Source organism: Panthera onca, chromosome C1 (genome assembly GCF_046562875.1).
Source record: "Panthera onca isolate mPanOnc1 chromosome C1, mPanOnc1 haplotype 2, whole genome shotgun sequence".
NCBI lineage: Eukaryota > Metazoa > Chordata > Mammalia > Carnivora > Felidae > Panthera > Panthera onca.
Genome location: NC_138346.1, coordinates 69,678,064 through 69,698,788, shown reverse-complemented (window position 1 = coordinate 69,698,788; position 20,725 = coordinate 69,678,064). Strand labels below are relative to the sequence as shown.

The following is a 20,725-nucleotide window of genomic DNA, read 5'->3' as shown; positions in this document are numbered from 1 at the left end:
TACTTTTATATTTGCTTTTAAGAAATTTAAGAGATGGATAGAGGAAGCGCAGATGGAACAAGGAAGCTGGGACGAGATATTCAGAAGAGTCCAATCACGAGAATGTAATTACTTCAAATCCAAATGAATACAATGCAAAGGGGGAAAAATGACCCTATGAAGAAGCCATAGGATTCAGCACTTAGCAGTTTGGGAAACTTGGAAAAGCAGCTTCAGAATGTTAAGAACAGGAGTCACTGTGTATGAAATTTATTTTGGCCCCCAATACACATGAAATGCCTGGCTTCTAAGGTCTACATTGGGCTGGAAATCTGTGACTCTACATTGATGACTGCCACAATAAGTGTCTGAATGGAAATAGAAGTTTCTTATACTATAGTAGTCTTCCCGTTTATGTTTAACATTCTCCATTGTTATTTTTTCTCTAGAAAAATAGTAACAAAAATTAAACTTTTTCCAGAAGAATCTACTTTCTTTTGAATAGAGGATATTGCCAATTCAGGTATGTTTATTTTTTTAATTTTTTTAATGTTTATTTATTATGAGAGACAGAGAGAGAGAAAGAGCACAAGCAGGGGGAGGGGGAAAAAAAGAAGAGAGAAAGAATCCCAAGCAGACTCTGCACTGTCAGCACAGAACCCAATGTGAGGCTTGATTCCACAAACTGAACTGTGAGATTATAATCTGAGCTGAAATCAAGAGTTGGATGTTTAACCAACTGGGCTAACCACGTGCCCCTATTCACTTATGTTTAAATATATACACATTATATAATTAAAAACCCACAAATTTTACCAATCTGCTTTATTCAGTGTAACTTAATGCAGTTTTTCTAAAAAATGTTTAGATGGAATCCTCATGTGATATTGTATAAATGTAGATTTAACTGTAAAGATGGTCACAGTGAATAATTCCTAGCAAACACAAATGGAAGAACTACAATGTACCTTAAGATACATTACATTTTAAGATGTAATGACAGAAATTTCAACCACTTATGGACACATCCAAACAAACATTATTGTTTCATTACTGACTCATGAAAATTTTTACCATATTATTTATGTTATGACATGAAATACTAATCATGAGCTATAATTGACTTGGATTTGGGAATTAAAATCATCAGCATATTCTTGGTAAATTTCAACGACAATCTTGGGGAACCTGGGTGGCTCAGTCAGTTAAGCATCTGACTTTGGCTCAGGTCATGATCTCCAGGTTAGTGAGTTCAAGCTCCACATTGGGCTCTGTGCTGTCAGCTCAGAGCCTGGAGCCTGCTTCAGATTCTGTGTCTCCCTCTCTCTCTGCCCTTTACCTGCTCGTACTCTGTCTCTTTCTCTTTCAAAAATAAATAAACATTAAAAAAAGTTTTTAAATGACAATCTTAAAGAAAGCTAGAAGTTGTGTGTACCACAACCAGAGTAGTAATCCTATTTACATCTGCTTTATTGTTATTAGATTAGGTAAGTTGAGGTCTTACTACTAACAAAATACTAAGTTAAGAAAAGCAAGTGACATTAGTAAATTCAATGTTTCACATTTTAAGGGATATGTTCTAATTACGTTGACTAAAATAAAGAGTTCTATTTTTAATTTTCATAAGTTATTCATAAGAAATGAGTTGTTATAAAAGAAATATAAAAAGAAATATTAGCTTTTTTATTCAGTAGACTTCAAGAGACTGATAAAATTTTATATATCTTCCTCTCAAAATATATAAAAATATCAGTAGTATTTGAACTAAAGAGGAGGCTAATCTTGGGGTGCTTGGGTGGTTCACTTGGTTGAGCACCTAACTCTTGATTTCGGTTTAGGTCATGATCCAAGGGTCATGGGATTGAGCCCTGCATCAGGCAAGAATGGAGCCTGTTTAAGATTCTCTCTCTCTCTCTCTCTCTCTCTCTCTCTCTCTCTCTCTCTCTGTCCCTATCCTCTACCAGCAATCTCTCTCTCTCTCTCTCTCTCTCTCTCTCTCTCTCAAATTAAAAAAAAAAAAAAAAAGAGGAAGCTAATCTTATTTAGAAAAATAACTATAAGAGGTAAAATGACTTACCAAGATCAGTTTTAATAAGTCATAGGTTCAAATATAAACGATGCAACAGCAATGGCCTTGCCTATTTGTTTGTTGCTATACCCAGAGTCTAGGACAAGTCCTGGGATATATTAGAGTCCTCACAAATGCCTATTGTTGAAGTGACACTTATCCGGCTTCAGTCTCCTTTCTTTGACATCTGAGGAAAATCTCATCTCTGTTGCTTTAATTTGAAACTATTAACTAAACTAAATCAAAACACTTAAGGACTTGTTTGCAAGAGCAATTTAATTTAACTTATACAGAGAGTATGTTTAAAGTGACATTTGCTCTTAGGTAATGCAAATTCAAAAACAAATACCAACTAATCCTTTAGCTAAATAATCACAAAATTTAAAGTAATAGGACTTGAAACTATGACTTTCTTTAAAAGTCCAAGTTAGTCATCAACACATAAGCAGTGGTAAAATTAGGTCCTGTTTACATTTTGCTGTTATTTTCTTTCCACCATTTGGGAGAGTATGAAGAAAAAAAAATCTCTTCGTTTAAGAATATTTTTCTATGTTTAATTTTAGTAGTGTCTTTTTTTTATTTTTAGATTATTATTTTTTATTTGAATCTGTAAAGCTGTTAGAAAATATGGAATGAATTACTGAGGTAATCATCTGCTGTTTTACCATTTCCTTCTGGTACTAGCTAAAATTAAAATGGGAATATCAGTGTTTAGATTTTAAATGTTAGGGACGATTGAAAGAAAGGCTTCCAGACAAACCTCTCAACAAGTATTGAACAGGCAGGTGATTTTAGTGACTAGCCTTCAGGTTCCCCAATTAGTCTATTTAACGCATTTTTCCTTTCTAAAAGTGCTGTCTTGAGGGTACTAGTGATGAAATGATAGTTTTATTGTTAGAATTTAAATCTGTCAAGAAATAGAAAACAAAATACATTCTCCCTGAAATGACTATAGACTTACTTCGCCATCATCTCCCCCGACCCCACCAAAATGTATATTCCAGGAAGCTTTTGATCACAAAAATACCAAAATTCCTAAATAAAGGAACTGCCATGCAGAGATGATTATTTCTGCAGAGCTCAAAAACATGCTACAAAGAATGATGTGAAAGTATTCACCACCCCCTGCACCCCGACACCATGTTCTGAAAGAACATGGTATCAGACCGTAAATTTCTCACAAGGTAATAAGTACAGCACACATTTCTACTACAAGTAAATAGCAGCCAAAGACCTTGTTTGTTGGGACAATTGTCAAGTTATATGGTTTCTCCAAAATTTAGCACCTTTCAGACACACTGCCATTGAGTGCTATGTTTTCATACACTCCACCATTTAATCCACGATTCTGCACCATGCACTTCTGAGGTGACCTTAATCTCAATGAGTTCACTGTACCTGGGCAGAATCAAAGCTAGAGTGAATACAGTGAGTAAGACTGGAGATTATATATGCAGACCTGGTCTGTTAACGCCAGGGAAAAAAAGTACAAGAATCTATCCTTTCTGTTTCCATGAAACCAACTGTGCCTGGAACATAGTAAGAGCTAAGTAAATATTTGTTGAATAAACAAATGGATATTTAATGAGTTTGTTCTAGGAAATATGAGATATTGAAAATTTGAGATTAGGGAAAGTCAGAAAATCACATATATATGTTATTGTCAGCTTTAAACTTTAGCAATAAAGCTACATAATTTCATCAGTAATCTTCAAGATTGTACTTTTATCCCTGGAGAGGACAATCTCCTGAGCTCCTGGGCAATCATTAAAGATTGGTTAGTATCCAGTGTAAGCAGCAAGGTTATAATGGTATTGAAGAATATATTATGTTTAAACAAACAGAAAAAAAATACTTTTTTTACAACCATCAGGCTTAAAATGTTGAGGAAATTCTTTAGCTTTAGGTAGTAATTTGATTTCTGTAGTTGTGTTAATGCTATAGACATGAAAATACATGCCATCAGCTCTGATAAAGCATTAAATTTGGAAGGAATTATTCCCTATACCAAAGGCTTTATTATTGGATCCTCTTATAGATTCATCCTGTATACTTAAAATGTGAATCAATTTACAGAAGTTGCAATAACTGAAAGCAAACAATAAAAACTCTATGGCTCTTTAACTAAATTTTGAACTGTCACGATACCCGATGCATGGGAGGAAATTTAAGAATACCATTATGAACTCATTTTGAGATCAAAGAAATATAAAGGAAGAACAGTGATTTATTTAAGGAAGAAAAGGATGACATAAAGAATATTTAAATATAGTGTAATAGATCGATCCAATAAAAGTTTCTTGATGAATGACCTGAGAAGTTTTTGCCTTTTCAAGAAAGGAGACACACTTGCCCACCCTTTCGCAAATAGGTACATAATGATTGGGTCTCTGCTTCTTTGACCTCCAGGAGCAACAGTCATTTGTTTGGGAAAACTTAGATCTCTGAAGAGATTATTAAATCGTATTTATCTACATAATAAAGTGAATAGAGACATTGAGACTCCTGAATACAAAGGGAAGTTGCCTATCCAGATAAGTGACTTGGATTGCTTTTTCTATTAATGGTGGTGCTCTACAACTTCCTCTCACACACAGGTCATAGAAAGTGGCACATCCCTGAGGAGGAGGAGTTGCATGGATGTTACTGGAATCTAGGGAGAAATGTCCAGCACAGCACTGAGAGAGTGAATGTGATAAAAGAAATGCCATCTTTTAAGTAGATCTCTAAGGTAAGTCAAGGTACATCTTCAGTGGTGACCACAATGAATTAATCAATCAAGTCTTCTCAATCCATTGGACGATGTAAGCCCTAGACCTCTACAAATTAAAAATAATAAAGATTAAAATGATTGTTTTTGAACTTATCACTGACATGGGTTGGAATGAAGTTGCAACCAGGTTTAATTGGATTAAGGACCAAATATAAGGAAGAAAGAAGGAAAGGAAGAAAAGAAAAAAGGAGTAAGACACAGAAAGAAGGAAGGAGGAAGGGCAGAGGAAGAAGAGAAGAGGGAAGAAAAACAGAGAAAGGTAAACTTTTAGAATTCTTAAAACCAGAGACGCTCAAACAATTTAAACCTGTTACAAGTGTGTCAGTAATTACTTTCTAGATAATAATGGCTATTTGTTTTCCAAATTCCTTCTCAACATTGCTACTAATATTGTCAAATTAGGCTTCAGAGTCTCACCTATTAATACATTGAAAAGATACAAAACCCTGAAGAATGCGTATGTGATAACTTTGTGCATAATGTGATAATGTACGGGCATACCTTGGAGATACTGTATATTTGGTTCCAGAACACTGCAAAAAAGCAAATACAGTATTGCAATAAAGCAAGTCACATAGTTTTGTTTTGTTTTTGGTTTCCTATTGTATATATAAAGTTATATTTATACTACCCTCTAAGTCTAAGTGTGCAATAATAGCATTATGCCTAAAAAACTAAAGTACACAGCTTAATTTAAAAATCCTTTATCGCTAAAAAAAATGCTAACCATCATCTGAGCTTCCAGCAAGTCATAATCTTTTTTGCTGGTGTTGGATTGACGTTAATGTCTGCTTACTGATGAGCATGGTAGTTACTGAAGGTTGGGTGATTGGGCCAATTTCTTAAAATAAGACAACAATGACGTCTGCCACGTTGATTCTTCCTTTCAGAAACAATTTCTCTGGTGGCATGTGATGGCGTTTGATTCTTTTTACCCGTTTTACCCATGGTGGAACTTTCAAATTGGAGTCAATTTTCTCAAACACCACCACTGCTTTAGCAACTAAGTTTTGTAATATTTTAAATCATGTGTTTTGGTTTCCACAATCTTCACAAAATCTTCACCAGGGGTCGATTCTATCTCAAGAAACCACTGTCTTTGCTCATCAATAAGAAACAACTCCTCATCCATTCAAGTTTTATCATGAGTTTGAAGCCGTACAGTCCCATCTTCAGGCCCCACTTCTAATTGTAGTTATCTTGCTATGTCTACCACATCCACAGTTACTTCCTCCACTGAAGTCTTGAGCCTTTCAAAGTCATCTGTGAGGGCTGGAATCAGCGTCTTCCAAAATGCTGTTAATGCTGATATGTTGGCATCTTGCAATGAATCATGAATGGTCTTAACGGCATCTAGAATGGTGAATCCATTTCAGGACATTTTCAATTTACTTTGCCAAGATCCAACAGAGGAATTGTTATTTATGGCACCTATAGCCTTATGAAATGTATTTCTTAGATAATAAGACTCGAAAGTCAAAATTACCCCCCTTGAATTCTGCACTGCATAATGAATATTGTGTAGTAGGCATGAAAATAACATTAATCTCATATATCTCCATCAGAGCTCTTGAATGACCAGGTGCATTGCCAATAAACAGTAATAATTTGAAAGAAATCTTTTTTTTCTGAGAAATAGTTTTCAACAGTAGCCTTAAAATATTTAATAAACCATGTTATAAACAGATGTGCCATCATCCTGGCTTTATTGTTCCATCTAGAGCACAGGCAGAATTCATTTAGTATAACTTTTTTTTTTTTTTTGAGAATGAGAGCAAGTGCAAATTGGGGAGGTTCAGAGAGACAGGGAGAGAAAGAATCTTAAGTGGGCTCCATGCTGAGCATGGAGTCTGTCATGGGGCTCAATCTTACAACATCATGATCTGAGCCGAAATCAAGAGTCGGATGCGTAACTGACTGAGCCACCCAGGTGCCCCGCATTTGGTATAATTCTTAAGCACCCTAGGGTTTTCAAAATGGTAAATGAGCATTGGCTTCAACTTAAAGTCATGTGCTTCATCACCCCCTAACAAGAGAATCAGCCTATCCTTTGAAGCTTTGAAGTCAGGTCTTGACTTCTCCTCTCTAGCTATGAACGTCCTAGATGGGATCTTCTTCCAGTAGATGGCATCTTCTTCTACCCCGAAAATTTGTTGTCTAGTGTAGCCACCTTCTTTAATTCTCTTAGCTAGATCTTCTGGATAACTTGCTGCAGCTTCTACATCAGTGCCTACTGCTTCACCTTGCACTTTTGTTATGATGGCTTCTTTCCTTAAACCTCATGAAACAACCTCTGCTCGCTTCAAACTTCCTTCTGCACCTTCCTCTCCTCTCTCAGCTTTCATAGAATCAAAGTGAGTTAGAGCCTTACTCTGACTTAGGCTTTGGCCTAAGAGAATGTGGTGGCTCGTTTGATCCTCTATCCAGAACACTAAAACTTCCTCCAGATCAGCAATAAGGTTATTTTGCTTTCTTCTCATTTGTTTGCTGGAGCAGCCCTTTTGATTTCCTTTAAGACCTTTTCCTTTGCATTCACAACTTGGCTAATGCTTTAAACAGACTCAGGAGGTCTGGTTTTCAACATGCCTTTCTCACTCAGCTTAATCATTTCTAGAATTTGATTTCAAGTGAGAAATGTGCAACTTTTCCTTTCACTTGAACCCTTACAGGCCAGGGTTACTAACAGGCCTAGTTGCTGTATTGTTTTGTCCCAGGAAATAGGGAGGCCCAAGGAAAGAGAGAGAGAGGGGGGATGGCCAGTTAATGAAACAGCCAGAATAAGCACAACATGCATCAATTAAGTTTGCCATCCTATACAAGTACATTTCACGGTGTCAAAACAATTATAATAGTAACCTCAAGGCTCCCTGACCATAGGTCACCATAACAAATATAATCGTAATAAAAAAAAATTAATATTGTGAGAATTATCAAAATGTGAGACAAAGACAAAATGAGCAAATGCTATTAGAGAAATGGTACTGATAGACTGCTCTACGGGATTGCCACAAACCTTCAATTTGTAAAAAATGCAACATCTGCAAAGTGCAATAAAGCAAAGTACGATAAAATGAGGTCTGCCCGTAGCTTATGGGGAAAGTGTCATAATACATTCACGATGTTAACTAATTATGTAGCATGCAGCAGATAATTTCTTAATGCTGTAAATACAGCTTATGATGGTAGAAACTTTATATAACAATTCCCTGACATAGTTGAGAAATATGATGTATTTCAGTGAGAATCTAAAGTAGGGGCTTCTGATCTTTTTCAGTATAAGAACAACTTTACATAATTTTAAACATGTCTCAAGTTTGCACATAATACTTTATTCTGACATATACTGATTAAAGATATAATTAGTGCCCTGAACCATTATTCAGTAGTTGATTTAAATTTTTATCAATCTCAACAACTTCTCCTTATATTAGAATTACATGTGTGCAAGACATTTTTTTTATTGAATCTTCAGCTAATGCTTATTTCTTTTATGGATTTTTAATAATTCTGCAAGCCCGTAAGGTCTGTGATCCTCAGGATGGAAAGGTAAAATCATTTAGTCATGATTAAAAGGGGAAAATATTATAAATTTTGATTTTAGGCTAAGTTATTAAGATCCCTTCATTAGTCCTCTAAATGCTATCTTTTGAGTCATATACTAGTATTCTTAATGTGATCAAAAGTAGTGAATCACTTGTCTTTCAAACCTAATTGCACCAGAAATGGTAAGTATCTGGGATGCGTACAAATACGCTCAGCTTCAATTTTTTTTTCACTGCATTTATTTCATTACAGCATCTGCTGAACAAGGATTTTCCTTTTAGATATATACTCTATTGAATGCATAAACACAGTCATTTTGAACAACTCACTTAAAATGTCTCTAGATATGCATGCTAATAAAACTTCCTTAAATCAGCACAAAGTATTATTTTCCAATTACAAACAAAACATTATTTACATGTAGAGCAGCAGGTAATTATAATTTAGATATCATTCTAGTTGCTTGGCCGTGATTTCTAAGTTTATGAGTGTTTTGTAAAAGTTTCCTACATAAGAATCACATTGCTACATTACAGCAAACCTAAGCTTGTTTTTCCTATTCTATAAAACTGACCAAACAATGGTCTTTGGCCACATAATATCTATCTAATCTATCTGTGTCTGTATTTTCTTCAACTACCTTTTTTAATGTTTTATTTATTTATTTTCAGAGAGAGAGCAAGGGAGGGTCAGAGAGAGAGAGAGAGAGAGAGAGAGACAGGGAGAGAGAGAATTCCAAGGAGACTGCACTGTCAGCACAGAGCCTGATGTGGGGCTTGAACTCACAAAGTGTGAGATCATGACCTGAGCTGAAACCAAGAGTCAGATGCTTAACCAACTGAGTCACCCAGGGGCCCCACTTCAACTACTTTTGTACCTATGTTTACATTGATATCTACATCAGGGATTCAGTTAGAGACCCACTCAAGCAAGCTTAAATGAAGAGAGACTTTTTGTAAGCATAAGATAGATACTGCAGATATCTACATGTGGCGAACATCTATTTCTTTATCTGCTCGGCATTCTTCCCATCTCTTTCTGTGGAAATGTCCCTCCCCTTCTGACTTCAAAGTTGTAGTTCCAAAGTCCCCATATTCTTATAGTCTAAACACATGACCATACATAGGATAATTAGAACAATCTCAAGCTGTTTTCAAACTAGAACGTACAGAACAGAGACTGTTTCTATCAGGCAACAGCACTATGAGAAGTGAGTCCCCAAAGGCAAAATATCTGTTACAACAACTATAACAACAGCTGATATTTGTTGAGTTCAGACACTGCAAGTACTAAGCACTTTAAATGTTTTACAATCCTATCTTTAGTCACCACATTACATAAGTGAGCAAACTATAACTTGGAGTTGTTAACCAAGCCTTAGTGCGTGTGAGGGATGGTATGGTATTTGAAGTCAGGCAGTCTGATCTTAATCTGGTAAGATATTTTTTAAGTTTATTTATTTTGAGGGAGTGGGCCAGAGAGAGCAGGAAACGGGCAGAGAGAGAGGGAGAGACAGAATCCCAAGCAGGCTCCATGCTGTCAGTGAGGAGCCTGATGCAGGGCTCGAACTCGTGAACTGTGAGATCATGATCTAAGCGGAGGTCAAGGTTCCATCGCTTAACCGACTGAGCCACCCAGGCACCCCAGTCTGTTAAGTTTTAACAGTACCTTCCCCTCCCGCCACTGACAATGGTGTGAGAATGTGATGTACCTCACACAGGAGTTAGTCAAGAGTATCTGGTGTATTTGAGTCTGTGGCTCCAGTTGTTTCTCAGTTACGGGTACACGAGTGGTCCAGCCTCTGCCCTTTCTATTGTTTGTTTAATTATTCCTTTAATTCTGACAGAAACTCTCATTCTTCCAGTAAGTCTCAGCTGCCTCCCCCAACGTCTGCCCCAACCTAGTTTCAATTGGTTGCTGATACTCCAAGGAAAGGAAACTGTAAAGGTGAGTCCCTCAGAGATGGACAGAGGATTTGGGAAACCAAGATCCAGGGTTGCTCTTTCTCTCCCCACAAGGGCAACAAGTCTCCATTCTTTCCCCATCCTCTCTATTCTTTAGATCTCCTGCCCCCCCCTCCCCCGCCCCGGTCCCTCTGTCTCTCAGCCTGGCTTCACTCATCTATACATTTTACTTTCAATGGCTAAGACTTTTATTTTTCCCTCAGTTTTTTTTTTCTTTTTTAACCAGCTAAGCCACCAGATGCCCCTACAATTCCTTTTAAATGGATCATGAAATAACATATACATGAATGAGTCCTTGTTTTAACATCTGGGCAGCAAATAACTTAAGCTAATGAAGCTCATGTTAGAAGGGGAAATGCCTAGGACAGGGGTAAGAGTAGGAAGTGTGAGAGCAGTGAGAAGAAAAGGAGCAGTTTTTAGATTTGTTCTGGTCTACTCAGCAGAGGAAGGATCAACAAAGACCATGGTACAGATTGGAGGCCTCTTCTCAATCCTAGCAGTATTGTGCACATCACTCATTTAGAACTCGTTCTAACGTGTCAAGTGTTTTTTGATATGTTATTAAAGTTTGGGCTCCTTTAAGAAATTCTGAAGAAAGTTGGCTGGAGCCACGAGAATTGGATTTTAGTCATACTATCTCTGTGCCCCAAACTCATTGTTTATATAATAAGTATCTTAACTCCTGGCCTTTCTACTTTAGAAAATCCATGAGACATGAAATTATATAATTAATGTGAATGTCTGTAGAAAAACTGTAAAGATATAGTTAAACATGGGAAATATGTTTTTTAAATTTATTTATTTATTTTGAGAGAGAGAGGGAGCAGGTGTGAGTGTGTGGGGGGTTGGGGGCGGGGGAGAGACAGAGAGGGAGAGAGAATCCCGAGTAGGCTCCATGCCATCAGCACAGATCCCGATGAGGGGCTCGAACTCACAAACTTCAAGATCAAGACTGAGCCAAAATCAAGAGTCAGACATTTAACTGACTGAGACTTCCAGGCACCCCATGAGACATGAGACATGATTCTCAACCTGTGTTTTATTCAGAATAAGCAGTCAATATATTCTATACAATTAAGAAACTATTATTTCAGCAGTTCATTCAATGTGACTAAAAGAAGATTCAGCCACTAAAATAACAGATTCATTATGACATCTTGAAAGCATTTTATTATATGATAGATAGACTAGAGATGATAAGATCCATCACTGTTACTATAATTCTTCCTCTGTCCAATATATTTTCCACCCTTCAAAGTGTAGTTCAGGAAAGATGTCACAAAATCCCCTGCAAATGACGCATTTCTTTTAACTGCTATAACTTTGTCTGAATTATACAAATTGACTATCATAAAGGAATGTACACTCTTTTAAGACAGCAACCATAGTTCACTAAGCACTATTCTGAGTAACTCAATAAACACTAAAAATACTATTTCTGAGTCATTTCCAATCACTGAACTGGTCAGCATCTTTAAGGCAAAGTCTTGCATCTATATTCTCTCTTACATCAATTACCACTGTGCCATTTTGCATCCCATTTATGATAAGCCAAGTAGATACAATTGTTCATTGCAAATAGCATCTGCTCAGCATCCCTTCAACATTATTGATTTTCATTATTTAAAACTGCACATTATTCACTGCAAGTTACACAGTATGTTTCTTTCCCATTTCTATCACTATGCTGATACTTAAAATGATCAGAAAAAAATTCCCAAATTGGTAGAGTATAAAGTGGTCAGAGCCTGATGCCTTAGCAAATAGTAAATGTCTGAGTGAACTAGACAGGGGAAAGAAAGGAGGGACTAGGGATTGGTTAATAGAGAAGAATGGCCAGGGGACATAGAGAGTGCTACAAGTTTTGTCGGAGTTAGGTTGATCACCTGGTGGAAAATTAACTTGAAGGAAAGCATTTGCAGCAGGAGTGTTTTATACTGCTTGTGCATATTGGTTCCTTCTTTCATTACATATTTATCTAGTACCTACTGTGTGATGACTACTAGAGTAGCCTCTGTGGATAAAATTTATTGTTTTTGTTCTTAATTGGACGCATCTTTAAACAATGCAGCAAGTACATAATGGATCAAGGAGAGCATAATGAAGGTGCTTTAGGGTTTAGGTGTGTATGGAAGGAGGGGGGCAGTTCTCTACCTGAAGGAAAGATTTTATACCAGTAGGCGGTGTTTGTAAACTTCTTTCTAGTATTTTTCTTTCTAAACACTTGCCTTTTCCTTTGTTTATATTTTCCACATCAGAAGTGGGTAGATATTTTTCAATAATGTATTACTATGACTAAAAATTTCCTTAAGATTTCATGTGAATCTCAAGCCAGAGAAGTGTAAGGCAGGAACTGGGAAATCTACAGGCAGTATGCTGTCTTCGAAAATTGCATATTATAAAAGAAAAATATCAACATCTACAATAACCAGTGATGCTTTCATTTTATGACTGGTATGACTATAAAAATTCAAGGCACAAGGTAGCAATATTTTACATAAGTACTAATAAGGAAATCCTTTATAAGGGAATATCTTTCTTCACATATTGTCCTTAATAGCATCTTATAACTAGACAACATATTGTATTTTCTTCTGCAATTATCTAAATATTGATAAAGTTGATAAAAACTAGTATAAGCCAGCAAGATAATTCTAAGGTATCATTAGAAACCGATTAAAATTGAAAATGATACCTAAATGCTTTCAAAAATGCATGAAACAGACTGATTGATCCACTTAAATTACATGCAGGCATAAATAATCACCACTCTACAAATTACCACAAGAACAATGGCTAGAACAGAATTGACGGGGATAAGCCATTGACTTGGATATTAGATACCTAGAAAAAAAATCTATTTATAAATCATTTTTCCAAAACTAAAGGCATTTACCCAAAGTAAATGTAAAAAATCTCTAAGCAGATACAGTTTCAAATTTAAATTTATTTTCTAAAATTCATGATATTTTAGTATGTTATGAAGCATCATGTATAAGTTTACTCCAGCCAAAATAAATTTATGTTAAATAGGCAAGGTGAGCCTAGCCAACATATTTTGGTTAGCTAACATAATTTTTTAAAGCTGCTATATTTTTAAATTGTTAGACATATATAACCATATAAACATCAAATAGAGCCATAAAAGGAAGTTCAAAAAATATTAAAATGTCATGATGCTAACATGAATATTTACAGGGATTTTATTTTGGTCGATGTGACTAGGAAAAGGATATGAAAGGAGGAAAGATAATACAGGCGAGCAGAAAGTAGACTAGTCTGCTACTAATGCCAACATTCAACAACAAACTTACTCCTCAGAGGGTAAGAAGGAGGAAGAGAAAGAAACCTAAATAGGACTGAATTCAAAGTACTGGAAGAGGAATATTAACAGAACTAATTTGAAAGAACAGGCAATTCACAAATTGAAGGTTGACTACCAAGACATATAAAAGTATATGAATATGAATGTTGATAGATTAATCAAAACAAAACTTTGCAGGCCATTAAAACTGAAATAAAATGATTAGAATCTTAATTATTTGGGACAGGTTTTCTGAAGCTGGGTTCAATTTTTATAAACTATGCCTGTATTTTCTACCCTATGGAGAAACACAACAATCTTGAGCAACTAGTGCCCCCCATCTACTTCTGAAATCAAAACTCTCTTATCTATCAATTTCATAGCAACTGTGCAATCAGGTTCCAATCAGATTCCATTCAGCCATGCCAGGTTTGGCTCATGGGCATGGATATGTGGTGGGGGGAAAACTGAAGAGATGAAAGAGACATTATTACTTTCTCAAGTAGAGAATGGGAAAGGCCAGTAGTATTCTTTAAAGAAGAAAGAGCAAACAAGTACTTCGGAAGTGTCAATTTCTGCAGCCTCTTCATAAGCTTCATTGGCCAGGAGCAAGTCCTCCAGCTCTTCTTGCAAAGTGTAAAAAGCAAGCTAAACCATTCCCTCTGCCTGCCCCTCACGCCCCGCCCACACGTGGTCCAATCATGAATCACCATTTCTGCCCAAGGGCAGTCTGCACTGGTGCAAAAAAGGAAAACCAGGAGGGGTGAAGAGGAGGGATTGGTTAAAGAGAGAGCTTCCCCGGAGTTCTATGGTTGCTATAGTAACAGCTTCTTTTGTTTATACATATTCAGAACAGCTGCTTCCTTTGGGTTTCTGGTGGCAGGGATATTATAAAGGTAACTGACAGGGGAAGAAGCGCCACTCTGACCATGGAATGGTTAACATAGTGAGATTATTCTTATTTAACTGGGCTTAACTTTATATTTGGGTTAAATGGGGGTTTCGAATGTTGGCAACCAGATGTTTTAAAAGATGAATTCCACCAAAGAAAGAACTAGGTGCGCTAGGACCTGCAAAATGTCTTATGCTAATCTGAACAAGACATCCACTCTCTTGTGCCTTTAAAACTCAAAACTCTCCATTCTCTTTTTACCTGGTGTGCAAGCTCCCTGGGAGGTATTTTTCTTCTGTGGAAATACCCACAAATTTCTGTTCACCTTTCCAAGTCCTAATTAATTCCTCTAATTAGAGCTTTTTCTGGGTGCAACCATTTACAAAAGTGAAATGCTGCTTAAAAACAAATTTAATGAATTCTCGCAAACAATATTCATTGAATTAACAGTCCTGCTGTCCACATACTATTACAACTAGCCTATTAAGGCCTTCTATAGATCTTGGTAAAGAAGGGCCATCTCCAAAGGAAAGGTAGAGATAAATATGGAACAAATGAGGTATCTAAGTAATATGGACAAATACGGTTTTATTTTAAGGAAGATACCCTACCAACATATGTAAAGATGTATATGTGCATGTGTACATGTGTGTATTTATATGCATGTGTGTGTGTGTGTGTGTGTGTGTGTGTGTATGGAATAAAGTAGAAACCCAATGGGTTAAAAATATTGAAGCAGGATATTAAAAATTGCATCTGCTAGTTGAGTAGTCAAATTTTGTAAATACACAAACTTAAGATGCAAATAAGCAAAACAGGAGGAACAGATGTCCTTATAAACAAATTAATATTGTACATAGGTGTACTATCGTGTTTCTGATCCTTTGGGATTTTGGAAAAGTGAAATATGAAAGCAAAACGATGCTCCTGTTTTTTAATTAAAATTTATTCATCATTTGCCTAACAAAGGCTTTTGAACTTTGAATTTTTAGTAAAGTCCATGAAATATTTGGTTGGTTTCATTTGCCAATCTCAGGTATTCAGAGGTGGTACATCTTAAGCCCCAGTTGTTGCAATTTGATTACATATTTGCTTGAGAATTGTCATTACAATCTAGTCATTTTATCTCTACACAGCATAAAATCTGAGTGAACAGACGGATTCAAAATGGGAAGAAATCTAAAGAACAGTAAAAATGTTTATTTAATTAAATATAGAATTCTTGAATATTGCTATTGGATCTTGTATGTATATTTATTTGACTTATTTAATAATGGTATTTTAGAATCCAAAGACTATAAATTTCAATTCATTATAAATTACTAAAGATGAGATTTGAGTCCAAAAGCAAGCACAAGAATTCCAATTTCTCTGCTTTTTGACACCTTCATTTGGGGAAAATGGCTTAACCTCTTTAAGTAACAGTCTCAAAAACTACGAAACAATGGTACTAACACCTTTGAGGTATGTTTCTGAGAGAATCAATTAAGATAAGGCAAAATCACATGGCTTGAAACTATAAATATCCTATGATACTGCTCTAATAATAAATATTATGGGAAAGTATCCAGTTTTTATTATTTTTCATCTCACAAATTTTCACTTTTACTCTCTTCTCAAGTCTTGTGTATTACAATATGGTGATGACACTCAAATCTCTTAACTTAGTCAAATTTTCTTCCAAACTCCAGACCTGAATTTTCCAAAGGTGAGGTCAAATGCCACTGCTGTATGAAGTTTTCCTCAATTCCTTCTCCCATATTAAGGGAGACCTACATGGTCCTTTCGTACTCATGTTTGGCTTTATGCCATTTTTCATGTTTGTGTATTTCTGATTGTCTTGAGAGATTTCTAGACATATTATTTATTCAATTTAGTGTTCACTCTAGCAATTATTAAAATGAAGTTTAATGTGGAAGCTATTTTAAATGATTATAATTTCTACAAATTTAAACAGTTTTCAGATAACTATGTATAACTTCTGATCTATCAATAAAGGAAGTCTAGAAGTGGTTTAGATTTTTTTTTAATCTTTTGTATGTTCAGAATGTTTCATTTGAGTATTTTATGGATAGCTTTAAAATTATTTGTATAATTCTATGTAGTTTACAAAGAAAACTATTGCTGGAATATACCCAATGAGCAGTTTTGGCTCTTAAAAACAAATGTGCAAGCAAGAACAGGTTTTGAAGACAGCTGATGCTTGAGACTAAGGTATCTATCTGAGGACCCTGTTAAGTGGCCAGTTGAAGATGATAAGCCTACAAGTGGAGGTACAGAAGTATAAAGGGAAGAACCTGTGTCCACAATGACATGGTTGAGCTGCTGAATTGTCAACTCTGGATCTGTTCTACCTATAAAAACTTTGTGTTACATAAAACAATGAATCCCTTGTTGTATAAGCCCCTCGTAAACAGCTTTTCTGTTACTCTTGACCAAAGACATCATAAAGAATGGCACAGGAATTCAGAGAAATGAGGTGATAATAGACCATGAGATCCCAGGGAAAGAAAGGGGAAATTAAGAGAATAGAGTCACAGTGACTTTCAAATTCTTATGAGCGAGGCTATACTTCTTTTGATTAGTCATTAATTTCCCTTTAATCTTTAAAATATATCCCTATTTTATTTGAGTTAGTAAATGGATTTCAGGTTCTTGAATCCAAACAATCCCTAAAAAAGAAAACACATTTTATCACATTCAGTCATCATAACAAATAACTCTATAGGTAAAATACAAATATATCCTCCATTTTATTTTTACTTTAAAAAAAAAAAAAATTTAAATGGGAGACACAAAATCCAAAGCAGGCTCCAGGCTCTGAGCTGTCAGCAAAGAGCCCACCATGGGGCTCAAACTCAGGAACCATGAGATCATGACCTGAGCCAAAGTTGGACACTTAACCGACTGAGTCACCTGTGTGCCCCAATATTTCCTCCATTTTAGAGATGAGAAAACTGAGAATTGCAAAGTTCAATGCCAGTAAACACAGGAAAGTCTGAACTTGAACCCAAGCTATTCTTTTTCACCATACTTTGTCCTTCCATTGCATTCATTTTATTGCCTCATTATACTCTTTACAACTTCTCCAGTAACATCAATTGTATTACCTCTTGGCTTCACAAAAATGAAATCTTTTTTAACCTTTATCCTTTCTTTGTTCTAATTCATGCACTATAGTATAGTGTCTCCTTTTCAAGTATTTATTAAATCTATCTTCCTTTTCCCCACTTTCCATCGGCCACAAATGTTATTAAAGTCAAGTGAGTACCAGAGCAGCCAGCTCAGATATAGCTGGAGACACATCAATCTGTTTCAAACCTAATATCCTCAAAGCCCTATTTCAATCACATAGAATCAATAGTGGAGGCCAATTAGGACTATAATTAAACTAAATACGACCTTATCATTTACATCTCCAGCGTTTTGCCTCCCCTTTCTTTCTCCTAATTTAACAAATTCATGCATTAAATATTCATTGTGTGTGTGTCAAAGTGAAAGATACTGTCCTTGTCTTTGAGACGCTTATACAGTGGAGGAGAAAGACACATATACAGCTCAGACAAGAAAACCACCAGTTTCCATTCTTCCCATACACAGGGAAAATGGATCCCCACACCGCTAGCTTCATCACCTCCTTGAAGCTTTGCACCTATTTTTTTCCTGGTAGCCAATTGTCATCGTTTTACCTTAACTGGATCAGTTCCTCAATCATTATAGTGACTTTTACCTACATTTATACACAACTGTACTTGGTGAATTCTTCTACCGTATCAGAATTCTTCCTAGAGCAAATAAAAATAGCTATACTTTCTTAAATTAAATGATAAGTTTGTAACAGTCAAAGGATAGAGATTGTCTGTCCTCCAGTATCAAAAAAAGAGAGTCCTTGAAAGGAGACAACATGTCTTGCTAAAAATAAAAATAAATATGCATGTCAAATCAGTATTTCCCATATCCTAAACTGGGAATTTCTGGATCTATAATACTCACAAATTTTGACAAAAATTTATAGACGTCTCCCTGAACTTTCATTAATTTATTCAATATACATGTATTAAATAGGTATTTTATATACAAAGACAAGAAACAAGTTACTAGGCTTCCAGGAATTTATAACCTTGTAAAACAAATAATTCTTCTCATACCAAGGGAAGATTTCTAAATAAATTCTTAGTGGACACTAGCTTCTGTTTTCTCTGGGTCCCCTAATCTAGTAACTCACAAGAGCAAGTTTAATCTGACAGTTTTCAATGGTCAAAAAACTATTATATAGTTCAGTCAATATGAAACTAAAAGCTCCTTGAATATTGCAGTTACAAAAAAAGTATCATTCTAAATAATTCCAGTATGTCTTTACAAGGAGCAGTAACACTTTTAGGAGTTGTGTCCTACCAACATGAACTAAAGGTTTTGTCAAACGACAGTGAAAAAGGGGGGAGTGTGAATTGTGTTAACTTATGACTCAGAAATAAAATGAAACAGAAAGCACACAGAGAAACAAACATAAATAAAAACCTCCTAAATCAAAACCAGAAACAGAAAGGGTAGAAATGAATCTTTTTATACATTTGAGATCATTCTTCATATTGTAGCTAGAATTACACTTTATCAGAATCAGTATTATCACAAGACAATACTTAGGATCCATCAATTCTGATTATCAGCATTTTATAGATGTTTAAAACTTTATTACTAACCATTCAGTTTTTAATGAGAAAATTGATTTGCAGTGAAATGCCTTTCATTAAAAACATAGTAGGGAAGAACAGGGTTTTTTTCCTCCTCAGAAAAAAAGCTGAAGTTTATACTAAACGGCTACCTACTCAAAGAATTTCATCTTGGGAAAAGGCTTATCTAAGTGGTGGTATTTGTCGCTGTTCTATAACACTCACCCTGCAGGTAAGGTGGGAAACCTCAAGTGTCTTTTAACTTGGAGCCCTAAGATTTAGTGCCTCATGTACCACAAGCAAGGCTGTTCCCAAGATGGAATTGGCAAGTGGATGCTCCAGACTTGTCTGTAGTGAGAAGTCAAGTTGTAAGAAGATTCCTTTAAACACAAACCTAATAGAATATTGCCCTCATACCAACCTGTTTATCATAGAAAACTTGGAATACGAAAATATATTGAAAAAATTATATATAATTCTACCGGCCTGAGATGAATGCTACAAATATTTTGGTGTCTCTTCGAGTCTCCTCATTTGTGAATGCGCACATATCTATTTACGTATAGCTTTAGAGTAATTTTTGTAAACATTATTTCAATGGTATTTAACAATGATAACTGATTTTTTGTAAACATCATTTTAATAGTAGCATAAGATTTCATATGTATGATATCTAACTTAACATTTTCTCATTTTTGAACATTAACTTATCACCAGGCTTGACTGATATAACAGTGATAAACAGCACTGTACAGAAATTTATGCCACTCTTGAAATAATTTTCTTAACATATAATTTTTGAAAGATAATGAATATTTTAAAGACTTTAATGCATATCATCACATTCTTTGCTAGAAATACACTGCTCTCCTACTTTGTGTCCTCTACATCAGGGAGCATTACCGTTTTTTTAAAAATACTAGTTTAATTAAAAAAGAAAATCTGTGTTGGTTTTTCTTTGATTAATAGTAAGTCTAATGTCACTTTGAGCTGTCTTGTACTTTTTATTTCATTGTCCTTGTATTTTACATAATGTTTTGAGTTTTTGAGATTACATTGGCATTAGGACTTGCTCTTTGTTGCGCAGAAGGCTTTCCTCTTATTGTCTACTATGCTTTCCTTTCTACTCACATATTATCCTTTGAGAAGTCATTGAAAATTTGTGGTTCTGAGCTATAGAACAGAAATTGACTAAAAATGGTTTCTACAACAAGAATAGCTTTCCCACTGAGTAATCAAATGGTATAAATAAAATGGCTGTTAAAAGGAAAAAGATTGATAAAGAGAAAGGAAAAAAAAGAGAATATAAGATACAGAACCAGGGAGAAGAAAAGTAGAAAACATTTTTAGGAACAAAATGTTTATTGTTTTTGTTTATTTATTGACTTTGAAAGAGAGAGTGTGTGTGTGAGCTGGAGAGGGGTAGAGAGAAGGAGAGAGAGAGAGAGAGAGAGAGAGAGAGAGAGAGAGAATCCTAAACAGGGTCCACACTGCCAGCAGAGCCCAATATAAGGCTCAAACTAACGAACTGT

General features: G+C 35.4%; 1 protein-coding gene and 1 long non-coding RNA gene across 4 annotated transcripts in view; one reads left to right on the top strand and one right to left on the bottom strand.

Annotated features, from left to right (window-relative positions):
- KCNH7 (potassium voltage-gated channel subfamily H member 7) overlaps window positions 1–20,725 on the bottom strand; it is a 477,468-nt gene that overhangs the window by 391,648 nt on the left and 65,095 nt on the right. The window lies entirely within an intron of this gene.
- LOC144617159 (uncharacterized) lies at window positions 14,516–15,750 on the top strand. The gene is made up of 2 exons (XR_013557285.1): window positions 14,516–14,689; window positions 15,660–15,750. It is a non-coding gene; the product is annotated as an uncharacterized LOC144617159 (long non-coding RNA).